Below are 9,707 nucleotides of genomic sequence, written 5' to 3' on the forward strand. Positions count from 1 at the left end.
CCCAAGTTCCCTTTAAATACTTAATTTCTGTCCATCTTTCCCAAAATTGTTTTGTTTGAATCTCTCTAATTGGATTTCTTTCTCTTTAGACATAACCATCTCGATCCATAAACTAATCGTTTTTATTCCCCAGGCACCATCTTGACACAGCTCCCTGTCAGCTGTCTAAAACTGGATTGCCGTGTTAACAACCACACTGTCATATTCTGACCCAAGATCATCTTTAACTCACCTTTCTCTAACATCACAGGGACTGCTGATCAACCTGAAACAAGGACTATCCCTTTGACTCCACATATGCTGCCTGGCTCACTGAATTCTTCCAGCATTTCAATTTCGGCTGAGTTGATCCACATTGTCTCCTACGAACAAAACCTCAGTTTTAAACTTTTATCCATGTTCTCAAGTTGCCACACAGTCTCATCATACTTATTTACATCATGCTTATCTTCTCTGGATCTGTAAATCCAAGCGCTTGTTTTCCTCTGATACTGGCTTTTTGATCACCCCATAATAATTTAACCCTTCCATTGACAAAACACGAGGGTCTGCAAATCCATTCTTAAAACTCATAACCTCTTTTCTTTTCTTTCTGCCTTTAAGATTTATAAAGATGGCTACAGACCAGAAATGGAGTTAATATAGTTGAGTTTATAATAATTGGTAAGGCCTGTTTCTGCAGTGTATGGCACTATGACTCCAAAATAATTTTATTAAGACCCAATTCTTTGCTCAGATAATGGGTCTCCTGCCCCTTTCTTTCTTAATGTGGCTTCATGTCAGGGTTTGATTGATAAAGTTCCAGGGAAATACCGTAAGTACAGTACTTGATAATTTCACTGTGTTGTTTTGCTGGTGGTTTTGGTCCTGTTACGAAAGGTCAAGTTTGTTACTGCAGTCAGTCCATTTAGGGATGGATAATAAATGATGATATTATTGATTAAACTCCAATATCCATAGCTATTATTCTAGCACCTCTCCCTTCCTTTTCAGTCCTGAAGAAGGGTCTTGGCCCAGAACACCAACTGTTTACTCCTTTTCATAGATGCTGTCTCGCCTGCTGAGTTCCTCCAGCATTTTGTGTGTGATACAAATAAGCATGTTGTGAAATTCCACTGAGATGATCAACATGAGCTGTTTTGGTTTCTGAAATTACAGCAGTTACACCCAATCTCATAATCAATGGTTCATAATGCTTTTGGTATTAGATGTGTTATCATCAGATTAGAGAATTTATTCACTGGACTCTTGAAACTAAATTCAGCAGCTTCACACCCATGACTAATACTCTACTTTTAATACATTTGTTGAAATTTGTCATTTGCATTTTATTTTAAAATGTCCATATTCACATTCTATTTTTTTTTAATTTAGTGGTCAATTTAACTACCATTCAAAGATTATATTGAACAGTATACATCTGTGGGTGGGAGAGGACTGATCTGCCCTGACATTACAATCTCATTGAAATATATAGGATGCTTAGGGATAGATAACATAAATGTTGAAAAGACATTTCCTCTCATGGGCGAGTCCAAAACTTGAGGGCAAGGTCTGCGAATTCAAAAGGTGACCATTTAAGGTCATACAAATATTTGTAGGCCTCCTTTAGGATTTTACATATTTCAATGAGATTACCACATAGTCTTATGGTATACAAGTCTGCTGCCAATTTTCCTATGTTTAGAATAGATATTACATTGTTAAAAACATCCTTGATTACAAAATATGAAATTCTGAGATTCAGTGTAAATTCAGCTTTCTTCTTTCACTTTGCCTACAACCAAGCAGAACAGTGCGACTCAACTCTGACAGTTTACATTACTTTTCAAAGGCTAGAATATACTGATGAAAGCAGGGGTGAGTGGGGGTGGAAAATGGTGAGACAAAAAGGAGACGCTGGAGGAATTCAGCGGGTTAGGTGGCATCAGTGATGGGAAGCAGACAGACCATGTTTCAGGTCAAGACCCTTCACCTGGACCCTGTTTTTTAATATATATATATAGAGGGAGAGAGAGAAAAAGAGAGAGAGAAAGAGAGAGAGAGAGAGAGAGAGAGAGAGAAAGAGAAAGAGAGGGAGGGAGAGAGAGGGAGAGAGAGATACAGTACGTATATATCAGGCAGCCAATTCATCCTGACAACTTAAAAATTTCTTAAGCAAGCACCTATCAGGGCAGTGGAAGGAGAAGGAGGGAAACTGCCACAATGCCCGGTACAAGAGTGAAGAAGAAGAAAGCCCTTAACTCCAAGTGGAATCATCGGGACGCCGTCATGATGGCATTTTTTTTAGCAGGCTTTCTTATTTTTACGAGGTCGAGTTGCTAGTTCAATGCTCAACCAAGCACAGATGGAAAGCGTGCAAGGGAAAGCCGGCTGGATTGGAACTCGGGAGCCTTCACTCTGAAGTCCAGTGCTGATGCCACTACGCCACCAGCTGGCCACAGTACAAGAGTGACCAATTATTTAACATCCAGACAGGATGAGCAAATATAGCAATCCATTTCAGAAGCTATTTTTCTATCTATGCTTTTGCATATGCTAAGGATAAATCAAATATCACTTACGAACATGTAATTATCTCTGTAGAGAACTGAAATATTGACCGGTCGTTTCACTTCACAAATGCTGATTGACCCACTGACTTCCTCCACCACCTTGTTTTTTTTGCTCCAAATTCCAGCAACTGCAGTCTTTTGGGTCTCCAGTGTAAGATGGTGGGGCTAAAGTGCATGTTACCCTGGTGTAAATGTCCCAACAAATTATGATAAGGGGAAGGTATCCTGAGAGTTGTGTAATACCACAGATGTCTGGAAAAATCATTTAGCCCTGCTATTATTTCCATTATACCAGAGAGTCACAGTGATCCTTCTCATAATCAAGAAATTGCTTCAGTGGTGCTAATGAAATTAAATAAACTCATCCAGAAAGTGGGCACGTGGCCAAGTGGTTAAGGCATTGGACTAGCGACCTGAAGGTCGTGAGTTCGAACCCCAGCCCAGGGAACGTGTTGTGTCCTTGAGCAAGGCACTTAATCACACATTGTTCTGTGACGACACTGGTGCCAAGCTGTATGGGTCCTACTGCCCTTCCCTTGTCGGTGTTGTGGAGAGGGGAGACTTGCAGCATGGGCAACTGCTGGTCTTCCATACAACCTTGCCCAGGCCTGTGCCCTGGAGAGTGAAGACCTTCCAGGTGCAGTTCCATGGTCTTGCAAGACTAACGGATAATCCTATCCAGAAAGGATTTATGATATGTAGAGCCTTTTAACCACCAGACTGGTGTTCCGGTAAATTGATTCAAATCTCCAGAACAGAAAGGTAAATGTCTCAAGCAGTACTCACACATCCAATGTTATTGAGGGTGCAGCAGCACTGTGGTAAACTTAATGGAAAAATCAGATAAGCAAATATGTTTGATTCCTAATTGCCCTTTTCAATTTGGGGACAATCGGGGATATACAATAAATGATGGCATTGACAGTAAATGAAACAACCTAACAAGTAATAAACAGAATGAGATGCAGATATTTGCAAGCTAAGGGATAAAATATAATGCTGCCTACCTTCAAAATGCAAATCCCATCATTAAAACATTGTACTGGGCATGTGAAGTAAGTGTACAAAGCAACAAGGTTTGACAAACTTTGATAGATGTGTAGTGGAGAGTATATTGACTGGTTGCATCACAGCCTGGTATGAAAAGACCAGTGCCCTTGAACAGAAAATCCCACGAAAAGTAGTGAATATGGCCCAGTCCATCACAGGTAAACCTGTCCCCAACATTGAGCACATCTGCACAAAACATTGCCGCAGAAAAGCAGCATCCATCATAAGGAACCCCAACTACCCAGACCATGCTCTCTTCTCACTGCTCCCGTCGGAAGAATTGATTGATTCCTGGGATGGCAGGATTTTCATATGATGAAAGACTGGATCAACTAGGCTTATACTCGTTGGAATTTAGAAGATTGAGGGGGGATCTTATTGAAACGTATAAAATCCTAAAGAGATTGGACAGGCTAGGTGCAGGAAGATTGTTCCCGATGTTGGGGAAGTCCAGAACGAGGGGTCACAGTTTGAGGATAAAGGGGAAGCCTTTTAGGACCGAGATTAGGAAAAACTTCTTCACACAGAGAGTGGTGAATCTGTGGAATTCTCTGCCACAGGAAACAGTTGAGGCCAGTTCATTGGCTATATTTAAGAGGGAGTTAGATATGGCCCTTGTGGCTAAAGGGATCAGAGGATATGGAGGGAAGGCTGGTACGGGGTTCTGAGTTGGATGATCAGCCATGATCATACTGAATGGCAGTGCAGGCTTGAAGGGCCAAATGGCCTACTCCTGCACCTATTTTCTATGTTTCTATGTAAGAAGGTACAGGAGCCTCAGGACTCACACCACCAAGTTACCCCCACAACCATCAGGCTCTTGAACAAAAGGGGTAACTTCACTTGCCACATTATTGAAATGTTCCCACAACCCATGGATTTGTTTTCAAGGACTCTTCATCTCATGTTTTCAATATTTATTGCTTATTTATTTATTATTATTATTATTTATTTCTTTTTGTATTTGTACAGTTTGTCACCTCTTGCACACTGGTTAAATGCCCAAGTTGGTGTGGTGTTTCATTGATTCTATTATGGTTGTTATTCTTTTTATGGATTTATGGAGTAGGCCCATGAGAAAATGAATCTCAGGGCTGTATATGGTGACATATATGTTCTTTGATAATAAATTGAACTTTAAAGGTCAACATTTCAAAGTTCTTTTATTAAATTGGCAAATACCCGATATCCCGGTAGGATGGTGAGACTTCATACAAGTGCAGATCTTCTTTCTAATTTTACCTCCCAATAGATACGTGCCTTCTATATTTACATATAGAAACCAAAATGCAGAGAATTGCGTGAGGCTGCAGCGAGTCGTGGACACACACCGTCAGCCCAGCCCCGTCTTTGGCATGACCCTCTCGATCAACAAAGTCGTCTTCAAGTGGCAGTGTCTCAAGAATGTGCCCATCCAGAATATGCACTCTTCTCATCACTACCATCAGGCAGGAGATACAGCAGCCTGAAGATCCACACGCGATGATTCAGAAACAGCTCCCCACCCTCCCCGTCAGAGCTCTGAAAGGCCCATGAACCCATGAGCACTACCTTTGCTTTGCACTATTTATTTACTTAGTAATTTGTAGTAATTTTATATTTCCTCGCTCTGCTGTCAGAAATTAACAAATATCGTGTCGTATAAGACTGACAATAAATCTGACCCTGATGTCACTCACAATTAATACAACACTATTAATCTCTCTCTTTCTCTATTGCCCATTACACCGCTGGCGTTTAGGGCAGCAATAAATGTCCTCTATCTCTGGCAGTGCTCAGGGCTTCCTTCATCGTGTCAGTGGCGCCGTTTTCTACACTGTCAGTCATGCAAGTTCTGGGCAGAGACTCAGGAATAGCATCGCACTCAGATGTAGAAGGATTCCTCATTGCTGTTTCCGTGACAATTTAGTTTTAGCAGCCAGGGTTGTTAGCCCTGAGCTGAACCATGAAACCTGGATGACCAGTGGACCACTCTTAGTCTAGCCTCTACACTTTGACCTGTTTGGCGTGGGTGACCCTACCAAGAGTCAAAGCACAAAGCCCGGACTCCAACCAACACAGCTCTCCAGGAGGCACGCAAGCCTCCAAACCACGACAAGGTTGTGGTCCTCTTGGAGGACCATTAAACCCTGAACAATGTTAAAGACTTTTTAAAAAATATAACCCTTTAATAGGGGGGAATTGAAATTTGACTTTGTAGATGAACTGGCACGCACCGTCTCTTCACGTGCACAAGTGCACACACAGGTTTTGTACCCGAGGCAGAACTTGGGGCCACTGTCCATTCGGCGCAGTTCTGAATCGTTTCCAGCGTACTGGTGGAATGGAAAGCCAGCCGCACACGGAGTTTCCCGGTGTCCACCATGAACGCAGCGATTCCAGCTGAGTTGTCCAGGTACCGTGGGAAGAAAGTCTCTGCAACCAACGCGTACCTTTCTTAACCACTGCTTGCAGCCGACAGAGGAAACGTCGGAGGAGATAATCTGTTTTCTTGGAAGGATCTTTAAGTACAGTATGCAAATATCCTGGGTTACTTACACGAAAAAAAAACACCCTTTTATTCTGCAAATTAAACAAATAAGCGTCAGTTCTCGGCATAATCAGATGCACGGGAGTTTGAATCTGCAAGTATGTATTTTTTTTACAAAAAGTTGCCCAAGGACTTATTTTTTTGGATCAACACGGGGTTTCTTTCGCCAAGAAATATTGTACTTATTAATCATCAACTAAAACGGAAGACATCAACAATTAACTTGTTTTTGATCCATTCGAGCTAACAGCACTGATATTTAACTTCAATAGTGGGGGTGACAGATCGGGTACAGCTGCTGCCTCATACAGACCTTGTTTGTAAGGGGTTGGCCCGTTGTCTCGTTAACCGGGTGGGTTTCCACTGGTGATCCGGTTTTCTCCCACGCCCCATAGCCGTGTGAGATTGTAGTTAAATGGCCACAGCCATTGGCCCTAAATTAGGTGGGAATGGGAGTTGATGGGACCGTGGGGAGAATGGGGTAGGGTACGATTAGCATAAACGGTGGGGGGGGGGGGAGGAGGTTGATGATCAGAGTGAACTCCTTGGGCGAAGAGTCTGTCTCCATACAGTACCTCTATCACTTTATTTTAAGATCAGGTTACGGGTAAACCTGGATGACTGTTAAAATTTCCCGACCGCGCCAAATGCACTGCGCATCATTCCGGTTGTCATGTTGCAATTTCCAAGCACTATGTTCTCATTCCTGACTGTTAAAATGCCCATGTTCTCCAATTTAATATAAGACTCTAAACTCTATTATACCCTGTAATGGTCCAAGTAGGATTTCTCCCGAAGTTTCTCCAATTTCTTTCCAAAATCAATTCCCACACCAATTAGACTTAACCTCATTCACTGTATTGCTGCACCTGAACAGGCATATACAGTTGTTTCATTTGCCTGAATCTGGTGGGGACTCACCCCAGTGCTCTTGTTCCTGGATTCTAATTCAGTATTTAACCAAAGTTTGATATAGCAAGTTGTTATTTGCTATTATAGACAGAGATGCTGAAAATCTAGAGCAACACACACAATATACTATAGGAGCTCAGCAGGTCAGGCAGCAACTATAGTTGGGAATAAACAGTCGATGTTTCAGGCTGAGACCCTTCATCAGGACTCCCGTTTGCTATTAATTTTATTCATAAAAATATAAATTAGAATTTTCAATATCATCATCCTAAGGTTTAAACATCTATACAAAGGAACTAAGCAAAATTGTGTGATATCTGAAATATAGATTTATTCAAGCATCAAGCAACTGACAGCAGGCAATGTCACAAATATGGGAAAATCTACAGATGCTGGAAATCCAAAGCAAAACACACAAAATGCTGGAGGAACTCAGCAGGCCAGGCAGCATCTATGGAAGAGTAAACAGTTGGCGTTTCATGTTGAGACCTTCCATAGTTCCTCTGTGTGTTTTGTGTTGAGCAAGCAATGTGTCAGTTGTGTGAAAGAGTTTTTTCAAATGAGGCTCCTTGAACATTTGGAGGGAATATACGCTGATTAAACAAACAAGAACTTGGCTTATATTCAGTCACTTTGTGAAAACTTTCAGAAATGGAAAACATTTCAATACATATTGCCAACACTTCACAACAAAAGAGTAAAGTTTTGTGTGCTTCATACAACATTTTATTGCTCGCTGCTAAAACTGGAAAGCCCCACAAGCTTGGAGAACTGATTTTGTCAGCAGTAGGGGAGGTTCTGAGTATGGATTTGCGCTAGTCACCAGACCAAATAATTAAGAGTGATGGTGCTCAGTGACAGCTCTGTTCAAAGACAAACAGATGAAATGTGTGAGACTGTGGAAAACACATTGTGCAAAATAGTACTACAAAATTTGCTCTGAGGTTGGATGAGTCAACTTTGAAAGGCAACAAATTTTTGCTTCTTGGTTATGTTTGCTTCCTGTTAGATGAAAGCATTGTTCAGGTGTTGTTGTAAGGGGACTAGAAACAGACATAAAGGGGGAGTCAATATTTTGGGTTGTTGAGCAATTTTTCAAAGAGAAGGACATTGCTCTTACCAACATTCTTGCTTGTGCAACAGATGGGGCACCATCAATGACGGGATGCTGCCAAGGGGTTACTACTTTCTTGAAAAAAGCTGTACCAGACATATTTACCATTCACTGTGTAATTCATAGACACCATCTTGTCACAAGAAACCCAAGTAATCAGTTGCAAAAAACACTAAATGCTGTTATCACATCAATAAATAAATTCAAGTCCAATGCTCTCAGTTCTCAATTAAGAGTTTTTTTTAATTGAGAATGATGAACAATTTGAACGCTTGCTGTTGCACACAGAAGTCAAATAGCTCTCAGAGGGAAACTGCTTGAGACACTTTTATGCGCTTTTTGACACTGATAAAGTTCTTTGAAGACACAAATGCTTCAATTCAGTAATCACCTCAAGAATATTATTCTTGACATTGTTTATTTGTCAGAATTATTTATTCATAAAGTTTAATGAAATTAATCTTCAATTGCAAGGAAATTATGTGAATCTTATCAAAATCAAATCAGTTGGCTCCACAGTTCTGTCCAATTTAACCCTATTTAAGTTCAACATTAGCTGCTGTAGCCTTTTCCAATTTCCAAGCATCTCTGAGTTGAAAGAGAAAGAAAGAACACAAGATCATGATCTTCAAGTATACTGTGACCACGTGAGTGAAGGATACATCCGAGAGATTTCAGGATCTTCTCTCGATCCAAATTTCAGATTGGGTGATAAATCCATTCCTGAACACTTGTAATGAGGAATTAACATGAAGGATGAAGGTAGAACTGAAGTTGCTACAAAATGACTTAGGGCTAAAGCGACAAGACTTTTGATGGCAGAAAGAAATTTCTGAATGCTATCCTGCACTGTGGAAAAGGGTCAGGATGACCTTTCCAACAGCATATTTAATAGAGCATGGTTTCAGTGCAGTCACCTAACTTCTTTCAAGGCAGCAAAACAGACTGCAAATTACTGAGTGTGGGGATGGCACTCAGCCTAATGTGGAGAAGCTGATACCACTGCACCAACTCCATCCATCTCATAGGAAGGTGAAAAGTACACTGTAAAATGTTGATGAAAAAAAAATACTGTAATTAAATAAATTATTTTATTTGTAGCTTTAAATCAATGTAAATTTTGAAATTAATTATCACTGCTTTAAATTTGCAGCTCCTATTTTCTTTCACTGTGCATCATAAATTAAAATTCTTTATAGTTTTTATGTAATGGCCAGAAAGGGAGAGAGGGCACTGGGGATGTGGCTGGGAACCAAGGGGATGGTAACCCAAAAAGTCTGAAAACCAGTGCTCTAGATGAACTATACTGGTATCTTGTGATTGTGTTAAGGAAGATAACAGTGTGCAGACAAACAGGAAAGGAAAAGAAAAAAGGAAGACAAACAGTAGTTATTAGCAACTTCTAAAGAAGTGCAATGTGATTATTGCTGCTGTTGCCAATCTTTGCAGTGGTGCAATATTTGCAATGGTAAAAATTAGGTTCTTGAAATGATTCTACAGTTTAAACAAAGTAGCCGCCATGTTCTACGCTGGATTCAACCAGAAT

The sequence above is a fragment of the Mobula birostris genome, chromosome 9, assembly GCF_030028105.1.
Source record: "Mobula birostris isolate sMobBir1 chromosome 9, sMobBir1.hap1, whole genome shotgun sequence".
In the NCBI taxonomy this organism is placed as follows: domain Eukaryota; kingdom Metazoa; phylum Chordata; class Chondrichthyes; order Myliobatiformes; family Myliobatidae; genus Mobula; species Mobula birostris.